The following is a 21,506-nucleotide window of genomic DNA, read 5'->3' as shown; positions in this document are numbered from 1 at the left end:
GAACCAGAGGATGGAAAAGCTCTCTGCTTCTGCCTCTCTGTAACTCTGCCTTTCAAATAAATAAATCTTAAAAAAAAAAAAAAAGAAAATATATTTAAACTCAGCTTAATTAACTGTACCACTCAGAAAACAGGATTGCCATGAAACCATGTGAAAAAAAAAATTGTCAATATGAAAAGTTGTGAAATACTTATTGGCTTTAAATTAAAAAAAAAAAAAATTCCAAGAGAAATACCAGCAGAGAAACACCCTGGAATTAATAGAATGATCTTGGTTGCCGTTTTGGCAACCGAAGTGGTCTAGAACTTAGATACCTCAAGGTCAGGTGGGGCCCAGCAGCAGCCCAGACACACCCGCGGCCTGCGTTTACCTAACAGGTGTGTCATGAGGGCTTACACTGTGCACACCCACAGATGCCCAAAAGCTGTTCAATTTTGTAATACCTTCCTAAGTGACCCTCCTAGGGCCAACGCCAACCCGGTACAGAAATCTGAATTAATGACCTGAAAAGGTCCCTTCTAAATCTCACCAAACCCCCTCAAGGCCCAGGCGGAAAAGGCAGGTGTGGACCAGCCCACAACGGCCGAGGTCCCAGCCCGGCAGCACTCAAACGCAAAAGCAGAAAGACAAAACCTGCTCCGGCCATCCCTGAGCCTCGCCTCTGGCCTGAGGAGGGAGGAACTGGCGGAGGGCGGTCACATGGCCACTAATGACAGCTCACACCAGACTGCCTCGGACTCCCGCTCCCATGCCCTCGCGCATCTCGGGGCCTTGCGGGCACACGGGTGACCCAGGGGTCAGCAGGGACCGCGCACTGCAGCTGCAGCCCGAGCCCGCGGCGCACACGGCCAAGGCGGGGGCCTCCTCCACCTGCGGCTGCCCTCGCCTACCCTCTGCCCTGACAGTCGGTCATCGCCCATCAGCCGCGCTCCAAAACGCCCCGCCTGGAGGCCGCCTTCCCATCCGCTATAACCATCCAAGGGGCACCTCGGAGGGGCCGAGCGCAGCAAGAACCCCTGCGCCCTCACAGCGGGCACACTCGCAATGTCAGTTTCTCTAGCCACAAAAGCTGGCGACGAAGGGAACCCCGCGACCCCTGAGCGGAGCGCGGCAGGCCAGGGTGAAAAGGCCCTGGGGTCGGAGCGGCCGCTCCTAAAATTACTTGGCGCAGCCTTTGTAGGAGGGAAGAAAGCCAGAACGCAGAAGGCAGCCCCCGCCCCGCGCCGCCCCTCTCCTCAGCCCCGAATTCCCGGGGGCGCCAGGATGCCCGGCGTGCACCTCCCGGGCGCAGCGAGGGGCGCGACCCAGGACTCGCGGGCGCAGGGCCCGGGAGGCGGAGGAGGCGACAGCCAGCCCTGTCCCGGGGGGGAGCCCCGCTCGCTTCCCCGCCGAGCGGCCTGAGGGCCCGGGCGGCTGCAGCTCAGAGGTGAGCGCTCCGGGGCCCGGCTGGGTCCGGCGGGGCGGCCGGGCATCAGGGGGCTGGGCGGACGGGCGCGAGGTTCCCGGAGCCGGGTCGTGTGGGGGCGGGGGGCGCAGGCCGCGCCGCGGGGCCGGTGACAGCGCTCGGGGGCCGTGCCAGGCCGGCCTCGTGGGCGCGGCGGGCGGCTCGCGGCCCGGCCGGCAGGTGCGGCCCGCGGGCGGGCGAGCGGGAAGCGCGGCGGCCCGGCTCTCACCTGACTGCAGCTCGCTGGGCTCCCGTCCTGCCACCGCGTCTGGGCGCCGCAGTGCGCGCCGCTTCCACCGCCGCCTCCGGTCCCCGCGACAGCCGCCTGCAAAATGGCGCCGCGGAGGGGCGGGCCGGAGGCGGGGAGCAGCGGAGCCGCCCGCCCCCGCGCCGGCCCAGGGCCCACCTCCCTCCCCGCCCCCCGACCCCAGCCCTCGGGCCTCCCCTAAGGGAGGGGCCGCCCCCTGGCACCCGCGAGCGCGGCCCGGCGCATCCCCGGCCTCGCGCGCCGCCGCCCACCGCCCGCGGCTCTCGCCTCCCTGCGCTTCGCCGAAAGCGCGCCCCGTTCTTGACCTTGCGCGTCGCACCTGCTGCGGGGGTCGCACCTGGAAGGCAGAGCGCTCTCCCCTGCGGATCCCAGCCGGGCGCCCAGCCCCGGAGTGGCTTCCCGCACGATCGCCAAGCAGTTTGCGGCGCTTTGGGTTCCGTGGGTTGGATGTTAACAGCGCAGTTTCGCGGCTCCGCCAGCTAGGGCGTCAGGTTTTGTAACTCGCTGGAGAAAAGGCCGTTACGTGATGCAGACACGTCCTGCCCGGGGCTCCCAGAACTGGACTCGTCGTGGGAATGTCGTGTTAGGGGCGGGTTCTGATGCAGGGGGTCTGGGTGCAGCCTGGGAGCTCGCATTTCTAAAATGCCCCCTGCGATGCCCTCCGTGAGGACCTTGGGTAAACCGGTGGCCCTCAATCTAGTTCCAGGCAGTCTTACCTGGGGGTGGGGGCGGGGGACTCCCTGAAGACACAGACGACCTCCTCCCCCTTAGATGTGCTTTTCTAGTGAGTTCCCAGGTGATGCTGATGCTGCCGGTTTGGGGACCACGCTTGAGGAGCCACTGCTGAAACCATCTTAATACGTGGCCAAATAAATAAATAAATAAAATGAGCGCTCTCTTGGACCCTCCCATCCTAAAACTACCGCCATGGCTGCTTTCCTAACCGAATACAATCCGGCAGCTCCCCGAGCCACGCAGAGGACCGAGAGCCGCGCGCGAGCTCCCGGGGCAAGGAGCGGGGTTTGGCAGCGCGGTCTAGGGCGCAGGTTCTGCGGTTTTGGGGTCTGGAGGAGGGGGTGGCCAGCAACGGTGGGGATTTTATAAAGTCAGCCCTTGCGGACTGTGTCTTGAAGGATCAGTCAGGTGCCATTCCGTTGGCTTCTCTGGTGACTTCGCGTCGTTAACACGCCGGCACCGGCTTGTAAAATTCGGCAGACTTTGGAAGGCCGGCCAGGTGTTTCTGATCCTCGGTGCAGATGGAGGAAAAAGAACCAGACAGGAAGATTCTGTGAGCAGCACGGGGCAGGGAGGGGGGAGAGGACAAGCACTGCCCCATAACCGTCTTTCTTCACCGCTGAGTGTTTCAATTTTTTTTTTTTTTATTAATGCTATATGTGCCCACTCTGCAAGGATGGTGGAATCTGAGAGAAGGGGAGTTTCAAGGTGAAGACCCTTTGGGCTTTTAAGTCTGTCCCGCCCTCATGTTCATTCCACTCCCCGATGCATCCTCAGTGTCGCCTGCTCCCTGCCCACACGTGAAAGGTCATCCTTCCCGAGGCACGGTCACTCCAGGCGCTCTCAGTCCTTCCGCGACCTTCTCTCGGCCAAATCCTACGGCCCGTCGGCTGTCCCTTTCTTCCGCGATGGCTTTGTGACATTCCTGGGATTTCTGTCTTTCTTTCTGCCTTTCTTGTGATAATCCCTCTGGGTCCAGCCCAGAGCTACACTTCCCCCCTTCCCTTACCTGGCTCAAGTCTAGCAGTGTTGGTTTGTCCTAAGCTTTTCTCCTGGCTTCCCCAGTGCCCCCGCCAAGGTCAGACTCCTCTCCCGTTTCCCCAGGCTCGCCTGAGCTTCCAGACACCCATTCCCAGCTGTTCCCTAGACAAGCTGCCCTGGGGCTTCCCCAGGGAGGGTAAATACCACCGGTGGCAACCGCGGGCTCGGCATCTGCCTTTAACCAGGGGCTGACCCGCGGTAATGAGGGGAGAGGCGTCGGCACAGACCATGCAGAGGTTTTTCTTGTCATTCTGATGACTGATCAGACAACATTGCCATGACTGTCAACATTCTCATTGTGTTGCAAAGAGGATTTCAAGTAGATGGGCAAGTCCTATGGCATTTTATGGAAAGGGATCCACGTGGGTCCTGAGACCACTTCCCTGCAGATAGCGAGGGAGAACAGTAGAACTAGACTCCGTTATGAGCAAGGAAACACCCAAACCATGGGCACCACCCTAATGCCACCATCATCCGTGCCCATTCAACAAGATTGAACCCACCCACCCCTCATCATGCAGCTCAGCCTTACTTTCCACCCTGCTCCAGACTCCGAGACAGCGTCCAGGAGCCCAGAGCGAGCACCATGGTCCCACCTCCAAATCCTGTCACCTTCAGCACTGCCCGTGCCCTATAAAAGGATGACCCCAGCCTGGATGGGAGGCAGTTCTCTCTTCAGGTTGCCTGGGCTCAGGTCTGAGTGTGCGCTGTCTTTTTGTCTTTCAGTCAATCCTGTTCTGTTCACCTCTATCTGTGTCTTGCAGCTGTATTCTTTTTTTTTTTTTTTTTTTTTTTTTTTTTTGACAGGCAGAGTTATACAGTGAGAGAGAGACAAAGAGAAAGGTCTTCCTTTCCATTGGTTCACTCCCCAAATGGCCACTCTGGCCAGCGCACTGCACCGATCCGAAGCCAGGAGCCAGGCGCTTCCTCCTGGTCTCCCATGCGGGTGCAGGGCCCAAGCACCTGGGCCATCCTCCACTGCCTTCCTGGGCCACAGTAAAGAGCTGGCCTGGAAGAGGAGCAACCGGGACAGAATCCAGCACCCCAACCGGGACTAGAACCCGCACTGCAGGCAGAGGATTAGCCAAAGGAGCCGCGGCGCTGGCCACAGCTGTATTCTTACACATAGGAAGACAAGAACCTGGACTGAGTGTGTGGCTGGGGGTCTCTCTGAGCCCCGCTGGGGCTCTCGATCTCAACATACTTTGGGGTTCCCCAGCCCCAACACAACCCCACTTGTTATTCTCCCAGAAACTGTTTCCTGCCTGTGTTCTCACATTGTGCCACCGGAAACTTCGAAGGGGCCTTTAGCTCCACGTCTCCCAGCCCGTACGCCCACTCTGTCGCCATGGTCAGCGGGCACAGGAGGTCTCTCCGGAATCTGCTTCTCCTCCAGCACCGAGCAGACCTCACTAACTCTCCCTTGGACTATCACAGAAGTTCCTCTCTGGCCTCTTGGCCTCAAGAGTTCTCTCCCAAAACCACGCTTGCTATCCCGAAACACAGAAGTGCCCACCTCACACCCCTTCTGAAACTCCTTCAGGGCTTCCTGGCTTAAAGAATAGCCTGGTTAAAAAAACCAGAATGTAGGCTTTTTCCTGGAAAAACATGCAAGGCCCTTGATCCCCTAATATCGAACTTCTTTATCTCCTCTTTTTCTGGACAAAGTGCTACTTTTTACCGCTGGCAGACGGCAGCTGTTTCCGAGAGAGCCCTGACGTCGAGGATTCCACGAGGTCGTGTGTGCACTTTGCTCAGTGCCTGTATACACAGGTGTTCCATGTCACTGGTTTTCTGTAGTTTTAGCCTCATCGTCAATTCAAAAATTGCGGGAGCGCTTTCCTATCCATTTCCTTTTCCTTCTATTTTCTGTTCATTTTCACTTCCTATTGCAGCTGATGCTAAAGTTTTTTTTTTCCTCCTACCTTAACTTCTCTAAGTGAAAATCAGCAGAATATATTGAGAACATGCGATGACCTGGTTCACTTGATTGAAATCTCCCTCATTTCCAGGCTGTGTTACTTTTGAGCTAATTGTAGCTTGGGGCTATTTCATCTTCAAACAGTACTCTTCTTTTCAGTGTTATTTTCAACATCTCTCTGGAGTCTAGACTGGGGCAAACTTCTCCTGCAAAGGGCCAGATAGTAAATGTTGTAGGCTTTATGGGTCATGAGACAAAAATCAATGCTATTCTATAGGACTCTTATATAACAGGATACCTTTCATTGATAGAATTCAAAATGTAATACTAACTGAGCCGAATACTTTTATAATACAGATCTCTGTGAGGAATAAATATGAGGGGGAGGAAAATAAGATTTTGCTTAATTGGGGTTCAAAGTTGGGGTTTCTTATCATCAAATTGACCCTAAAGGACAGGTGTTTGGCACAGTGGTTAAGATGCCAGTTGGGGTGCCTACATCCCATTTCAGAAAACCTGGATTCCAGTCTGCATATGTACCCTGGGGAGCAGTAGATGATGGCTCAACTACCTGGGTCTCTGCCACCCTTGTAGGAAATCCACATTGAATTCCTAGCTCCTGGCTTTGGCCTGGCCCAGCCCTGGCTGTTACTGGTATCTGGGGAACAAACCAGTGGATGGAATCAATCTCTGCCCTGCCAACTGCCTTTCAAGTAAATAAAGTTTTTAAAAATTAATCCCTGGCCGGCGCCGTGGCTCAACAGGCTAATCCTCCGCCTTGTGGCACCGGCACACCGGGTTCTAGTCCCGGTCGGGGCACCGATCCCATGGGAGACCAGGATAAGCACCTGGCTCCTGCCATCGGAACAGCGCGGTACGCTCACTGTCCACTCTCTCACTGTCCACTCTGCCTGTCAAAAATAAAAATAAAAAATAAAATAAAAAAATAAAAATTAATCCCTCGTGGCCAGCACTGTGGTGTAGCGGGTAAAGCTGCTGCCTGCAGCCCCGGCATCCCATATGGACGCTGGTTCGAGTCCCCGCTGCTCCACTTCCGATCCAGCCCTCTGCTGTGGCCTGGGAAGGCAGTGGAAGATGATCCAAGTCCTTGGGCCCCTGCACCCGTGTGGGAAACCCAGAGGAAATTCCTGGCGGATGGAAGACCTCCCTCCCTGACTTTGCCTCTGCCTCTCTGTAACTCTGCCTCTCCAAGAAATAAATAATCTTTTCAAAAAATTAACCACAAGTGCTCATCAGTAAAAAATAAACAAAAAAAATATTACCTGCTATGGAAACAGTAGGGTGAGCATTACGGTGCAGCAGGCACCGTGCACAGTGGATTAAGCCGCAGTTTGGAATGCCCACATCCCATACCAGAGCACGATGCAGCTTCAGGTTCCTGTTATTGGGCACCCCGCGAGAAAGCAGATGATAGCTCAAATACCTGGGTCCTGCCACCCGCGTGGGAGTCTGGGATGGAGTTCCTGGCTCCTGACTTCTGCCTAACCCAGCCCCAGGAGTGACAAGCATTTGGGGAGTGAACCAGTGGATGGAAGAGCTCTGTCTATCTGTCACTCCACCTTTTCAATAAATACACAAATAAACTTTAAAAAAAAAAAAAGCAATGGTTTAGTTCCTCATTTAGGGTTGTCTCTTCAGCATAACACAGGACAGATACAATTTGTAATTTTCAGTAGATCTGATTGAATGGCAAAAAGCAAGCAAAAGGAGAGTTTGTCAAGGCCTTTTCATCCAACTCTGATAAAGTGCTTGGGGGGAGGGCAAGTGCTCCCTCCGTGCATAAACCATCTCTTGGTGTCACCAGAAATCCTGCTTTCTAAGTCAGCATCCTAATGAGACGTGCCAAGTTTGGAGCCGTATGAGGGGGTCCAAGAACTGCCTGAAATGATTTTTTTTTTTTGCATGTCCAGTGTTGTTCATTGCAGCATTATTTCACATAGCAAAAAATAAAAACAAACAAACGAACAAACAAAAACCTGGAAACAGAATTCTAAGTCCATGAGGTAGACACCATGAGTAAAGTTTATATTCCCAAGTTGAAAACATTTATAGATAGGAAGTTCTCATTTAGATTAAATGGTGTAGATTAAGCTCCTGCTTGCAACACCAGCATCCCATATGAGTGCTGTTTGGACTCAAGTGCTTGGGTCCTGCCACCCATGTGGGAGACCCGAATGGAGGTCCAGGCTCCTGGCTTTGGCTTGGCCCAGCCCTGGCCATTGCAACCATTTGAGGAATGAACCAGCTGGTGGATGATCTCTCTCTCTCTCTCTCTCTCTCTCTCTCTCTCTCTTTGTAATTCTGCCTTTCAAATAACTATAAAAATCTTTTTAAAAAAGAAAAAATTAAATGGTACAGACATGTCCAAGAAATACTGTGGGACTGGACCCATTTATGAACCTTGGGACAGATAGGTGTACGGGGGGTCAGTAGTGGGCTACAGACCCATACTGGAATGGGGTAGGATGAGGAGATAGTGTCATCATGGGATATGCCTCAAGAAAATGATGAGACCCTTGTCTCCTCTCCAAAAGACCTTAAACTTTTGTTGAATTTTTTAAAAATTGGGAGGTAAGCATTTATCAAAGCAGGCATTTGTTCTGGCTTGGGGTACTCACATCCTATATCAGAGTACCTGGACTTGAGTCCCTGCTCTGCTCCCAATTCCAGCTTCCTACTAATAGGCACCCTGAGAGGCAGCATATGATAGCTCCAGTACTTAGACCCCTGCCACCCATGTAGGAGACCTGGATTGAGTTCCAGGCCACCAGTTTGGCCTGGTGCAGTCTTGGCTGTTGTAGGCATTTGGGGGCTGGACCAATGGATGGAAGATCTCTCTCTCTCTCTCTCTCTCTCTCTCTCTGTTGTAGGCATTTGGGGGCTGGACCAATGGATGGAAGATCTCTCTCTCTCTCTCTCTCTCTCTCTGTTGTAGGCATTTGGGGGCTGGACCAATGGATGGAAGATCTCTCTCTCTCTCTCTCTCTCTCTGTCTTTCAAATAAGATGAAAATAACTAAATTTTTTTTCAATGTTTAATTTTGTAACTGACACGCAAATGTCCAGCAATGAGGAGTGGCAAAACAAACTGCGGTCTAAGCATTGTATGGCATACCATTTGGGCCTCTCCCACGCGTCCACATGTGGTCTTCTTCTTCACGGAGAGGTAACTCACATGCTGCAACATTCGCCACTGTAACGTATGCTGCTCGGCGGTGTTTAGTGGATTCCCAGAGCTGTACGCCATCACCACTGTCTAATCTCACGGCACTGCCATCGCCCAGACAGAAACTCCATCTCCACTGGCAGTCATTTCTTATTTCCTCTCTCCCGCCAGCCCCCGGCAACCACCAGCCTACACTTTTTTTTCCAATAAATTTGCCTGTTCTGGACATTGAATATAAACGCAATAATAGAACGTGGGCTTTTTTGATTGACTTCTTTCAGTCAGCATGGTGTTCAGGGCTTATCCACATTATAGCACATATCAAGTCTTTCATTCCTTTTGTTATTATTGTAAAATATACATCAAATAAAATTCACCCTTTTTGGCCAGCACCGTGGTTCAATAGGCTAATCCTCCACCTGCAGCACCGCCACACCAGGTTCTAGTCCCGGTCAGGGCGCTGGATTCTGTCCTGGTTGCTCCTCTTCCAGGCCAGCTCTCTGCTGTGGCCCAGCAGTGCAGTGGAGGATGGCCCAAGTGATTGGGCCCTGCACCCGCATGGGAGACCAGGAGAAGCACCTGGCTCCTGGCTTCAGATCAGCCATTGGAGGGTGAACCAATGGAAAAGGAAGACCTTTCTCTCTGTCTCTCTCTCTCTCTCACTGTCCACTCTGCCTGTCCTAAAAAAAAAATTTTTAAATCACCCTTTTAGCAGTTTTCAAGTGTGCAACTCAGTGACACCCAGCACACTCACACAGCTGTGTGGCCATCACCAATGTCCATCTCTAGAACTGCTTCATCCTGTTCAACCGAAACTCTGTACTCCCAATCACCATCCCTGCCCAGTCCCTAGTAACCACCACTCGGCTTTCTCTTTCCAGGAATTTGCCTATTCTGGGCATCTCATATAAGGGGAATCCACCCGTTGTCCTTTTGTGTCTAACTCCATTGGCTTGCATGGTGTTTTCAAGGATCATTCCTGTTGTAGCATGGATTAGAATGGTATTCCTGCTTGGAAGTGGGCATTTAGCCTAGTGGTTAAAACTCCAGAGTCTCACACCAGGGGACCTGGGTTTAATTCTCAGCTCCTGACTCCATTTTCCTGCCAGTGCAGAGCCTGGGAGGCTGTAGTGATGCCACAAGTGGCTGGGTTCTTGCCACCCTTTTAGGAGAGTCTTCTTTTATTATTTCATTTTTATTTATTTGAAAGAGTGACAGAGAAAGAGGCATAGACAGACAAGAGATCCCCCATGGGCTGGTTTACTTCCCAAATTCTCACAACAGCTGCGGCGGGGCCAGGCCAAAACCCGGGAACTCAGAACTCCATCTGAGTCTCCCATGTGGATGGCAAGGAGCCAAGCACTTGAACCATTATCTACTGCCTCCCAGGGTGTGCTTTAGCAGGAAGCTAGATGGGAAGTGGAGCCAGGTCTTGAACCCAGGGATTCCAATATGGGACGTGGGTTTCCCAAGCAGCGTTTTTGTTTTTTTGTTCGTTTGTTTGTTTGTTTTTGACATGCAGAGTGGACAGTGAGAGAGAGAGACAGAGAGAAAGGTCTTCCTTTGCCGTTGGTTCACCCTCCAATGGCCGCCGCAGTAGGTGCGCTGCGGCCGGTGCACCGCGCTGATCCGATGGAAGGAGCCAGGTGCTTCTCCTGGTCTCCCATGGGGTGCAGGGCCCAAGGACTTGGGCCATTCTCCACTGCACTCCCTGGCCACAGCAGAGAGCTGGCCTGGAAGAGGGGCAACCGGGACAGTATCGGTGCCCTGACCGGGACTAGAACCCGGTGTGCTGGCGCCGCAAGGCGGAGGATTAGCCTAGTGAGCCGCAGCGCCGGCCTGTTTGTTTGTTTTTTAAGATTTACTTATTTATTTTAGTTACAGAGACAGAGGGAGAGGCAGAGAGAGAGCCTCCATCCTCTGGTTCACTCCCCAAATGAATGCAACGGCTGGGGCTTGGCCAATCCGAAGCCAGGATCCCTGAGTTCCTCTAGGTCTCCCATGTGGGTACAAGGGCCCAAATACTTGGCCCATCCTCTACTGCTTTCCCAGATGCGTTAGCAGGGAGCTAAACCGGAAGCGAAGCTGCCAGGATTCCAACTGGCACCCACATGGGATGCTGGCATTGCAGACAGTGGCTTTCACCTTCGATGCCCTAGCACCGGCTCCTCCAAGCAGCATTTAACCACTGGGCCAGACATCTGCCCCAATGTGGGAAGCTTGAATGGCATTCTTGAATTCCAGCTTCCGCCCTCACCCAGCCCTAGCCATTACAGGCATTTAGAGAGTGAACCAGCGGGTGGCAGTTCTCTGTCTCTGTCTCTCAAATAAAAATTGGAATTTTTTTTCTTAAAGAATTTAATTTTTTTTTCAAAGTCAAAAGATATTCCATTACAGGGCTGGCATTGTGGCACAGCAGTTTAAGCCACCTGCTGCAAGGTCAGCATCCCACAAGAGCACTGATTCAAGTGATTCAAGTTCTAGTTGCTCTGCTTCTGATCCAGCTCCCTGCTAATGTTCCAGAGAACGCAGTAAAAGATGGCCCAAGTCCTTAGGCCCCTGCAACACATATGGGAGAACTGGATGGAGGATCTCTCTCTCTCTTGCTCTCTTTCCATCTCTCTGTAACTATGCCTTTCAAATAAATAAATGAATCTTCAAGAGAATGTGCCATTGCACTGCTGGACCATGGAAGAATACCATCACACCCAGGAGAGACACAACTTGGGTGCCTGTGGTCGGGGGCTGGGTCCTCAGGGCACCAGCAGTGGCTAGGACTGCATGGAGAAGCCACCATGCACAAGATCGGAAGACAAAGACACCCCACAGGAAGGATGGACCTAGAAGTTAGAATGTAGCTGTCTCAGAGAAGGTCCTGGCTTTGAGCAAGCAGGGAGGAGCTGGCACGGCATCTAAAGGCACTTGTGGCCAGTGGTTCATCACCATAGACCCTGACCTAGTTCCTCTCAGAAGCCTTGGGGAGACTCTCTCAAAGGTAGAAATATAGTCATCAACTTTTCCCCAATCAGATCAGCAAAGATTGCTAATATCACAGTTGGTTAAGGCGAAAAAAAAAAAAAATTTTGACCCCCTCAAAATCTGTAGGAGTCTGAATTGCTGTGTCTGCCTTTCTGGAATCCAATTTGGCAATGTCCACACAAGGGTTAGGTGCACACACGCTTTACCCAGAGCATCAGTTCTCATCAGCCCTCTTCCTTTATCCACAACCCTCCCCACTTCCCCATCTCCCTTGCAGGACCCCTCTTCCCAGCTTGGTGGGCTGGAAACCCCTCCAAGACTGCCCTCCTGTGGGTGTTCTCTGCATCTCAAAGCTGACCTCCCTTTCTTTCCGAAGCGTGTGTCTCCCAGTTCCTGCACCCCTTGTCCCTTCCCGGCTCTACTTCTCCACCTGCAGTCCCTGTTTGCTCATCTCCCCTTCCCTCCTCTCTAGCCCTGGCATCTACCTTCTGTCCCTGTGAGTCTCCAGGTGGATGAGGCCCGGCCTCCACACGGCACAGTCTGAGGCCCCTTTCCTCTGGGCAGTGCGCAGCACTTTCTGCAGGCATTTGGCACAGCTGAGGCTCCGTACTCTCAGCAAACATCTCTGCTCCCCTGGCCTTGTGGCTGCCCCTCCAGCAGACCCCCTGCTCCTCTCTTCTCAGCCTCTTCTCCCTCCTGCCTCCTTCAAACACTAGTGCAGAGTCCAGGAAGCGATAGCTGTGTCCATTTCTGTTTTCCCAACAGAGCTCTCAGGGGCACCACCATTTCTAGGGCCTGGATCCCCTCCTTGCTCATGAAATCTTGCCTTGGCCTCTTCTAGAAACTTCCCAAATCCCTAGGCTGGTGCCCCAGTACTTCCTCCAGGGCTCCTACTGTCCAGAACGAAGCTATAATGAAATCGTGTGTTTTCTGTTTCTCTCCTTTCACTAAGTGTCAGCTCTTGTAGGGCAGAGGTCTCAATGCATGTCACTATTTGCTGGCTCTTCATAGCGTGCCTACCACATAGTTCTCAGCTAGCACACATCAACTTTGGCTCCTGAACTGAAACAGGGGGTGACCAGGGATGGAAGGTGAGGTGTAAAAGGGAGAGAAGGACTCCAAGTTAACCCCCAGGCTCCTGGAGATTTAGAAACTGAGCTAGACAGAAGTCCCGTGGGAGAGACAATCTACTAGTAGGATAGACAGAAAGATGTATCAGAGGGGATTGATTGTGGGAATCAGCTCACGTGATGAAGTCCCAGGATCTGCTGGCTGCAAGCTGGGGAACCAGGAAAGCTGGGGGTGAGATTCAGCCCGAGAGCTTGGAGCTCGGATGCCCAAGGTCAGGAGGAGGCTCCAAAAAAGAGAGTGAGTGATTGTGCAGTTCCTCTGCCTTTTTATTCGCTCTGGGCCCTCACTGGATTGGATGGGGCCCTGCCCACACCATGTGGGTGAGGGCAGGTTTCTTTACTCAGTCTAATGATTCAGATGCTAATCGCTTCTGGAAACAGCCTCAGGGACACACCCAGAAGTGCCCTGCTGTCTGGGCATCTCAGCTCAGTCGAAATTAACCATCGCAAGAAGCCAAGAGGGAACCACTGGTTAGAGGTAATGCTTGGCATGCTTCAAAGGCCCAGATGAAGAAACTGAGCCGGATTTAATACAGGGATCATTTGATCGTAGAACCTCAAAGTCTTTGAGGGGCGGAGGGAAAAAGAAAAAAAGCAATCTGCAAAGTAGAATAAGGTACAAAAGTGGCAAAACCAACGTAAGCAGCTGGGATTCAGGATGCTGTCAGCTCGAGCAGAGGCACAGGGGGCTTTGAGCAGCTGGTCATGTGTTCTGTGTCTGGATATCAACATTACATGAAGGCTGGTGTTAAGCAAAATGTCCACAATGAGATTTAGAATAAAGTCCTGTTAGCAGACTTATGTTGAATAAGTTGAGTGCTTCCTGTTTGAAAATAGCATGGTTCAGGGAGGCACTGTGGCATGCTGGGTTAAGCCTCACCTGTGGCTCAGGCATTCCATAAGGGTGCCTGTTTGACTCCTGGCTGCTCCACTTTCCATCCAGCTCCCTGCTAATGCACCTGGGAAGGCAGCAGAGGATGGCCCAAGTCCTTGGGCCCCTGTACTCATGTGGGAGACCTGGAGGAAGCTCCTGGCTCCTGGCTTCAGATCGGCTCAGCTCCAGCTGTTGTGGCCATTTGGGGAGTGAACCAGCAGATCGAAGATCTCCCTTTCTGTCTCCCTCTCGCTGTCTATAACTCTACCTCTCAAATAAATAAATCAATCTTATAAAATAGCACAACTCATCTCTAGGATGGGCCTTAGGGCAGAAGGTCTGGCCCAGGAAGGTGCATTGGTCTGAGCTATTGTCTCCAAGAGCATGTACTTCAGCAAGCAGGGATGTGTATGTACTGCAGGAGGTGAAGGCTTCATCTGAATAGCCCTTTGATCTCAGTGTACATTGTCTACATAACTCACACAGCCTTGGAGAGAAAAGGCACAGGGTCCCTGCCCCTCCACTGCCTTGCAGGATGACCTTGGGGAAATTATGTAACCAAACTTCACGTAGGTTTCCTCAAATGCAAACTTCACAGGGCTCTGTCTGCCCCATCACCTAGGCTGGTATGAGGGTTAAATGAGGGACTGATATGAAGGTGTTTCCTGCAAGTGTTTCTTTATAGAGCTTTACAAATACAGTTATGAGGCCTAGTCCAGCTGATAAGGCACACAGTTTTGTAAGTCACTTGGAATCCAGGTCCTCTGTGCACCATTGACTCCTTTGATATAAGTTGGCACAGCCACTTTTTGTTGGTCACATGCTACCTGGCAGTCACTGAGCTGGACACTATTGCCAAAATGACAGATAAGACACTTACCTTGGGGCCAGCATGGTGGCACATGAGTTGAGCCACCGTCTGTAACACTGGCATTTCATATCAGAGTGCCAGTTTGAGTCCTGGCTATTCCACTTCTGATCCAGTTTCCTGCTAATGTACATGGGAAAGCAGCAGAGGTTGGCCCAAGTGTCTGGGACCCTACCATCCACATGGGAGACCCGGTGGAAACTTGCCTCACCTGCCCCCCAGTGCACCTTTGGGCTGTAATTATAGGAAAACAGAGGAGACATCACTGCATATCCAGCATCTATCTAGCACTCGGTAGACCTGTGTTCTGAGACAAGAGATGGCAATCAATCAATCAATCATGTTAGTGATAAGTGCTTAAAAAAATAATAAGAGGAGCAGCCTGCAATCAATGTTAAAACTGCCTTAGGTGAGGTGGGAAAGAAGAAGAAAAAAGGGGACATTATTGTTAAGACTCAAATAAGACAGTTATGCAAAGACCTGGTGCAGAACATTCTAGAAAGAAGATAAGGTGCAAAGGTACTAGGGCAGGGAAAAATCCACATTATGTTTGAGAAATTGAAAAGTAGTCAAGGGGCCATCATTGAGGCATAGCAGATAAAGCCAAAGCCACTGCCTACAACGTTGGCACCACTTGTGGGTACCAGTTTGAATCCCAGCTGCTCCACTTCTGATCCAGCTCCCTGCTAATGGCCTGGGAAAAGCATCAGAAAATGGCCCAAGTGCTTGGGCCCTTGCATCCACATGGGAGACTCGAAAGAGGCTCCTGGCTTCTGGTTTTGGACCAGTCCAGCTCTAACCATTGCAGCCATTTGGGAAGTAAACCAGCAGGTGGAAGATCTCTCTATCTCTTTCTCTCTCTTTTTGTAATTCTGCCTTTCAAATAAATAAATAAATAAATCATTAAAAAAAAAAAAAAAGAGAGAGAGAGATGATGAAGGGGCCAGATGAGAAGTCAGTAGAGGGTTGCAGCAGGGCTGTGACATAATCACATGTGTGTGGTTTCTTTTTAAGATTTATGTATGTATGTATGTATGTATGTGAAAGGCAGAGTTACAGACAGAGAGGGAGAGACAGAAAGAGAGGTCTTCCATCTGCTGATTCACTCCCCAGATGGCCACAACAGCTGGGGCCATTTATCTGAAGCCAGGAGCCAGGAGCTTCTTCCAGGTCTCCCACGTGGATGCAGGGGACCAAGCACCTGGCCATCTTCCACTGTTTCCCAGGCCTTTAGCAGGGAGCTGGAGCAGAAGTCAAGCAGCCAGGACTCAAATCAATGCCCATATGGATGCTGGCGCTGTAGGTGGTAGCTGGCCCCCACAAGTGAGTCTTAAGAAGATTTCTCTGGGTACAGGTGTTTGGTGCACTTGGGATTCCTGCAACTGATTTCAGAGTGCCTGGCTTTGAGTGTTGGCTCTGCTTCTAATTCCAGCTCCCTGTTAATACAACCCTGGGAGGCAGTAGGTGATAGTTCAAGTACTTGGGTGTCATATGGGAGATGTGGGTTGAGTTTGGGTCTCCTGTCTTTGGCCTGGTCTAGCCCCAGTCATTGCAGGCATTTGGGGATTAAACAAATGGATTGAAGATATCTCCCTCTTCTCTCTGCACCTTTCAAATAAATGAAAAATAAATAAATGAAAAAATTATTTAAATATTTTTTTTAAAAAATCACTCTGACAGCTGAGTAGGGAATGGATCGAAGGGGCCAGGGAACAGGAGGAGTTACGGTAGTTCAGATAGAGGCTGCTGGCTGGACCTGGGGTAACAGCAGTGAAGCAGAGATAAGCAGGCAGCTGTAAAACATCCTTTGATGATAACACAGGGCGACCTTGCTAACAGGTGTATGTAGAAGACAAAGGAAAGCGAGGAATCCAGGAGAGCTTCAGGGTTAGGAGCTTGGGCAGCCGGATGGACGAGGGGTCATTCCAGAGAAAAAGAAGATGGAGGGTAAGGGGGTTGGGATGAGGACAGCCTATGCGACATCTGTGCCATCTCCAGAGGAAACACCAGGTAAGCACTTGGAAATCCAGATTCTCTCCTGCAGGCACAGAGAGGAGAATGGGGTACAGCTACACGCACGGGAGTGTGTCATCGGCACTGTGTGATATTAAAAGCAAAAGGATGGGCTGGCATGGTGGCCCCGTGGCTTATGATGTCAGCATCTCATGTGGGCATTGATTCATGTCCTGGTTGCTCCATTTCTGATCCAGCTTCCTGCTAATGGCTTGAGAAAAACAGTAGAAAATGGCCCAAATACTTGGGCCCCTGCCACCCCCGTGGGAGACCTGGAAGAAGCTCCTGGCCCCTGGCTTTGGCCTGACCCAACCCTGGCCATTGTGGCCATCTGGGGAGTGAACCAATGGATATAAGATGTGTGTGTGTGTGTGTGTCTGTAACTCTGACTTTCAAATAAATAAATAAATTTTTAATAATATAAATAGAAGCAAAGGGAGCCGCTTGGCTCATCCAGGGAGTGGGTGTAGATGGAGAGAAGAAAGGCCCAGGCATGACACCTCTGGGACTCCTCTAGCCCAGGAGACTGAAGAAGCAGGGAGAAGACAGCAGGTGGGGAGGACAAGGAACATCCCAGCACAACATTTATGAGGCAAACAGGACCCTTCCGAGTAGCAGATGCCATGGAAGTTAGTGCTTAGCCCAGAGGAAGGGGGTGGAGACGAAAATTAACCAGGGACCCCAGTCTAAGGGGAGTTAGGTCGAAGCATGCTCTCCTCATTTGTCGATTAAGCTGTGACATAGGTACAAGGAGCTACACAGAGTAGTACTGTAGCTGGCCAGTAACGCTTCCGTGTGCGTGCGCCTGTGTTTGTACTACCCACGTCCAGACGCAGGATGTTCCCAGACTCCTAGAAAGGCTCTGCATGCCTTCTTCCAGGCATTGCTCACTTCTCCCACGGAAGTCACTGGCTTTTCTTATTATTAAAGATTTTATTTATTTATTTGAGAGGTACTGTTACAGACAGAGAGATGGAGAGACAGAGAGAAAGGTTTCTATCTGCTGGTTCACTCCCCAGATGGCTACAATGGCCAGAACTGGGCTGATCCAAAGCCAGGAGCCAGGAGCTTCTTTGGGGTCTTCCACTCAGGTGCAGGGGCCCAAGTACATGGGCCATCTTCTACTGCCTTCAGAAGCCATAGCAGAGAGCTAGATAGGAAGAGGAGCAGCCAGGACTAGAACTGCTGTCCATATGAGATGCTGGCGCTGCAGATAGAGGCTTAGCCCACTATGCCACAGTGCCGCTGTGTTTTTTTTGTTTTGTTTTGTTTTGTTTTGTTTTGTTTTTGACAGGCAGAATGGACAGTGAGAGAGAGACAGAGAGAAAGGTCTTCCTTTGTCGTTGGTTCACCCTCCAATGGCTGCCGCGGTAGGTGCGCTGCGGCCGGCGCACCGCGCTGATCCGAAGCCAGGAGCCAGGTGCTTCTCCTGGTCTCCCATGGGGTGCAGGGCCCAAGCCCTTGGGCCATCCTCCACTGCACTCCCGGGCCATAGCAGAGAGCTGGCCTGGAAGAGGGGCAACCGGGACAGGATCCGGTGCCCCGACTGGGACTAGAACCCTGTGTGCCGGTGCTGCTAAGCAGAGGATTAGCCTATTGAGCTGTGGCGCCGGCCCATTGCCGCTGTTTTTTAAAAGATGTATTTATTTGAAAGATAGAGAGAGAGATCCATCTTCTATCTGCTGGTTCACTCCCCCAAGTGCCCATAACAGCTGGGGCAAGGCCAGGCTGGAGCCATCAGCCAGGAACTCCATCTGGGTGTCCCACTTTGGTGGCAGGGACCCAGTGACTTGAGCTGTCACTGCTGCCTCTTGATGCATGGCAAGCTAGAACTGGCAGCAGAACTGGGACTCAAACCCAGGCACTTGGATGCGGGCTGTGGGTGTCCAAGCCTCTAAACCCTATGCCAAATGCCCACCTCTGGGAGCCTGCATTTTAACAAGCCCTCCAGAGGATTATATTTGAGAACCATTTGCTTGGACTCTCCAGGATTTACCCTCGAATTGGGCATATCTGGAGAAGTAACCTGTGCACGTGACTGGGAGAGGATGGTGGACAGCCAGGGCTGACCCCAGCGTATCTACCTGGCCTGCAGAGACTGAAAAGTAATTCGACATTCCCTCCCAGAACATCAGTCATGAGGGCTTATGAATGGAAGCTCACTCGCGAGGGGGACAGAGTACACCTCGGTGCTGCTGTGAGCCCAGCACAAGGCTTTGGCTCTTGGGATGACGGCTGTGGCCGCAGCTTCCTCCTCTGCATGTCTCGGTTATGGCTGAGGCTACACGGCCGTTGGCATCTCTGTGCTGCGGTGTGACCTTGGGAGTCATATTTCTTCCCTTCTTTTTTATTGTGGTAAGAAATGCCTGGCTGGCGCCGTGGCTCACTTGGCTAATCCTCTGCCTGTGGCGCCGGCATCCCATTTGGGTGCTGGGTTCTAGTCCCAGTTGCCCCTCTTCCAGTCCAGCTCTCTGCTGTGGCCTGGGAGGGCAGTGGAGGATGGCCCAAGTGCTTGGGCCCCTGCACCCACATAGGAGACTGGGAGGAAGCGCCCAGCTCCTGGCTTCGGATCGGCACAGCGCTGGCCGTAGCGACCATTTGGGGGGTGAACCAACGAAGGGAAGACCTTTCTCTCTGTCTCTCTCTCTCTCTCACTGTCTAACTCTGCCTGGCAAAAAAAAAAGAAGGAAAGAAATGCCTAACATTAAATTGACCATCTCAGCCATTTTTAAGTGTACAGCTCAGGAATGTCGAGTGTATTCATGTTGTTGTGCTAGCTAGAACTTCTTTTTGTAAAACTGAATCTTGGGGCCCATGTCATGGCACAGTGGACTAAGCATTCCATTTGAGCGCCAGTTTAAGTCCCAGCTGCTCCACTTCAGACCTAGCTCCCTGCTGCTGGGCCTGGGAAAGCAATAGAAGATGATTCAAGTGCTTGGGACCCTACCACCCATGGGGAGATGGAATTCCTGGCTCCTGGCTTCAGCCGGGCTCAGCCCTGGCATTGTAACCATTTGGGGAGTGAACCAGCAGATGGAAGACTCCTCTCTCTATCTCTCCCTCTCTCTGCCTGTAACTCTGTCTTTCAAACGGTAAATAAACAAACCTTTTTTAAAATTTGAATTTCCATACCCATGAAGCACTGATGATTGCCCCCAACCCACCCTAGCCCTTGGCAACCACTTTTTGACTTCCCATTTCTATGATTTTGACTGCTGAAGATAGCTCATATCAGTGGAATCACACAGTATCTGACCTTTTTGATTGGTCTATTTGATAGTAGCATCATATCCTTAGGTTTATCCATGCTGTACATGTGTCAGAATTTTCTTCCTCTTTAAGGCTGTGTAATATTCCATTATATGTATGTATCACATTTTCTATTTTTCTTTTTAAGATATATTCATGTATTTGAAAGGCAGAGCAGCAGCAAGAAGGGGAGACACACACACACATACACACACATATATATATAGAGAGAGAGAGAGTGAGAGAGAGAGAGAGAGAGAGGGAGAGAGCGCCTCTATCTGCTGATTCACCCCCAAATGGCCACAACATCTGGGTCTGGGCTAGGCCAAAGCTGGGAGCCAGGAATTCTATCCTAGTCTCCCACATGAGTCATATGGACTCAATTACTTGAGCCATTCTCTGCTGCCTTCCCAGGCACATTAGCAGGGAGCCGGATCAGAAGTGGAGCAGCCGAGACTCAAACAGGCTCTCTAATATAGGAGGCTGGCAGCTTAATCCCTGCACCACAATACCAGCCCCATTTTTTTTTAAGATTTATTTATTTAAAAGGCAGAGTGAGAGAGAGAGAGAGAAGGAGAGAGAAATCTTTCATCTGCTGGCTCACTCCCCAAATGCCCACCATAGACAGGGCTGGGCCAGGCTGAGGCTAGGAGTCCAGAACTCTATCTGGGTCTCCTACATAGGCATCAGGGATCCAAATACTTGGGCCATCATCTACTGCCTTCCCAGATGCATCAGCAGGAAGCTAGATCAGAAGAAGGGCAGGCAGGACCCGAACCACTGCTCCAATACAGCATGCCGACCTCCCAAGCAGCAGCTTAACCTATGGCACCACAACACACAACCCATACCACATTTTCTTTATCCATTCATTTATCCATGACCATGACCATGGGGGTTGCTTCCACTTCTTGGCTATTGTGAATACTGTTGCTTGTGAATGTGAGTGAGCAAATATCTCTTCAAGAACATGCTGTGAATTCTTTTGGCTATCTACCAAGAAATGAGATTGCTGGGTGCTTTGGCTATTCTATTAAAAGTTTGTAAGAACCCACACACTGTTCTCCATAATGTGAGCACCATGCTCCCTTTTTCTTAAAGGGCCAGACAGTCAATATTTTAGACTTTGTAGTCTGTATGGTCTGTGTCACAACTGCTCAGCTTGGCCTTGAGGTATGAAGGTAGCCTTAGACAATATGTAAATGAGCAGGTGTGGTTGGGTTCCATTGGAACTCTGCAAAAATTGGCAGCATTCCTGCAGGTCATAGTTTGCCGACCCCATAGCATAGCCTATGTCTCTTGCGTCTGGCTAATGATTCTGTGAGTAATAAACATCACTTCCTGCTGGAGTGGAATACGTTGTGTACCACTTAGCATCCTGAAGAGTGAAGCCTAACTGAAATTGGGGCTCTGTTATAAAGGAAAAGAGAATACAGTTGGCTAAGCAACCAGCATTTTTCCTACAAAAGGCAGTATGGAGGAGAGGATTTAGCCTAGCAGTTCAAAACCACGTGGGTCACCCACATCCCATTTAGAAGTACATATGTTCAGGTCTCTGCTTCTAGTTCCAGCCTCCTGCTAAGGCCTTCTCTAGGAAGCAGTAGGTGATAGCTCAAGTACTTGGTCCCTAGCACCTATGTGGGAGACCAGGTAAAGGTGCTGCCTGCAGTGCCGGCATCCCACACGGGCACCGGTTCAAGTCCTTGCTGCTCCACTTCCAATCCAGCTCTCTGCTGCAGCCTGGGAAAGCAGTAGAAGACAGCTGTGGAATTTCCTGAAGGTCAACTATCCTTAGCTG

The 21,506-nt window shown here is 51.4% G+C and overlaps 1 protein-coding gene across 1 annotated transcript in view; it reads right to left on the bottom strand.

The window, feature by feature from the left end:
* Positions 1–1,763, bottom strand: part of SLC23A2 (solute carrier family 23 member 2) — a 122,580-nt gene extending 120,817 nt beyond the window's left edge. Inside the window, exon 1 of the mRNA XM_062203903.1 lies at positions 1,674–1,763. The gene's annotated coding sequence lies outside the window, so the exon portion shown is untranslated. The remainder of the gene's footprint in view (positions 1–1,673) is intronic.
* Positions 1,764–21,506: the final 19,743 nt, after the last annotated feature.

This window comes from Lepus europaeus, chromosome 10, assembly GCF_033115175.1.
Source record: "Lepus europaeus isolate LE1 chromosome 10, mLepTim1.pri, whole genome shotgun sequence".
Classification (NCBI taxonomy): Eukaryota; Metazoa; Chordata; class Mammalia; order Lagomorpha; family Leporidae; genus Lepus; species Lepus europaeus.
The sequence above is the reverse complement of the archived record's forward strand: the minus strand, read 5'-3'. Positions and strand labels throughout refer to the sequence as shown.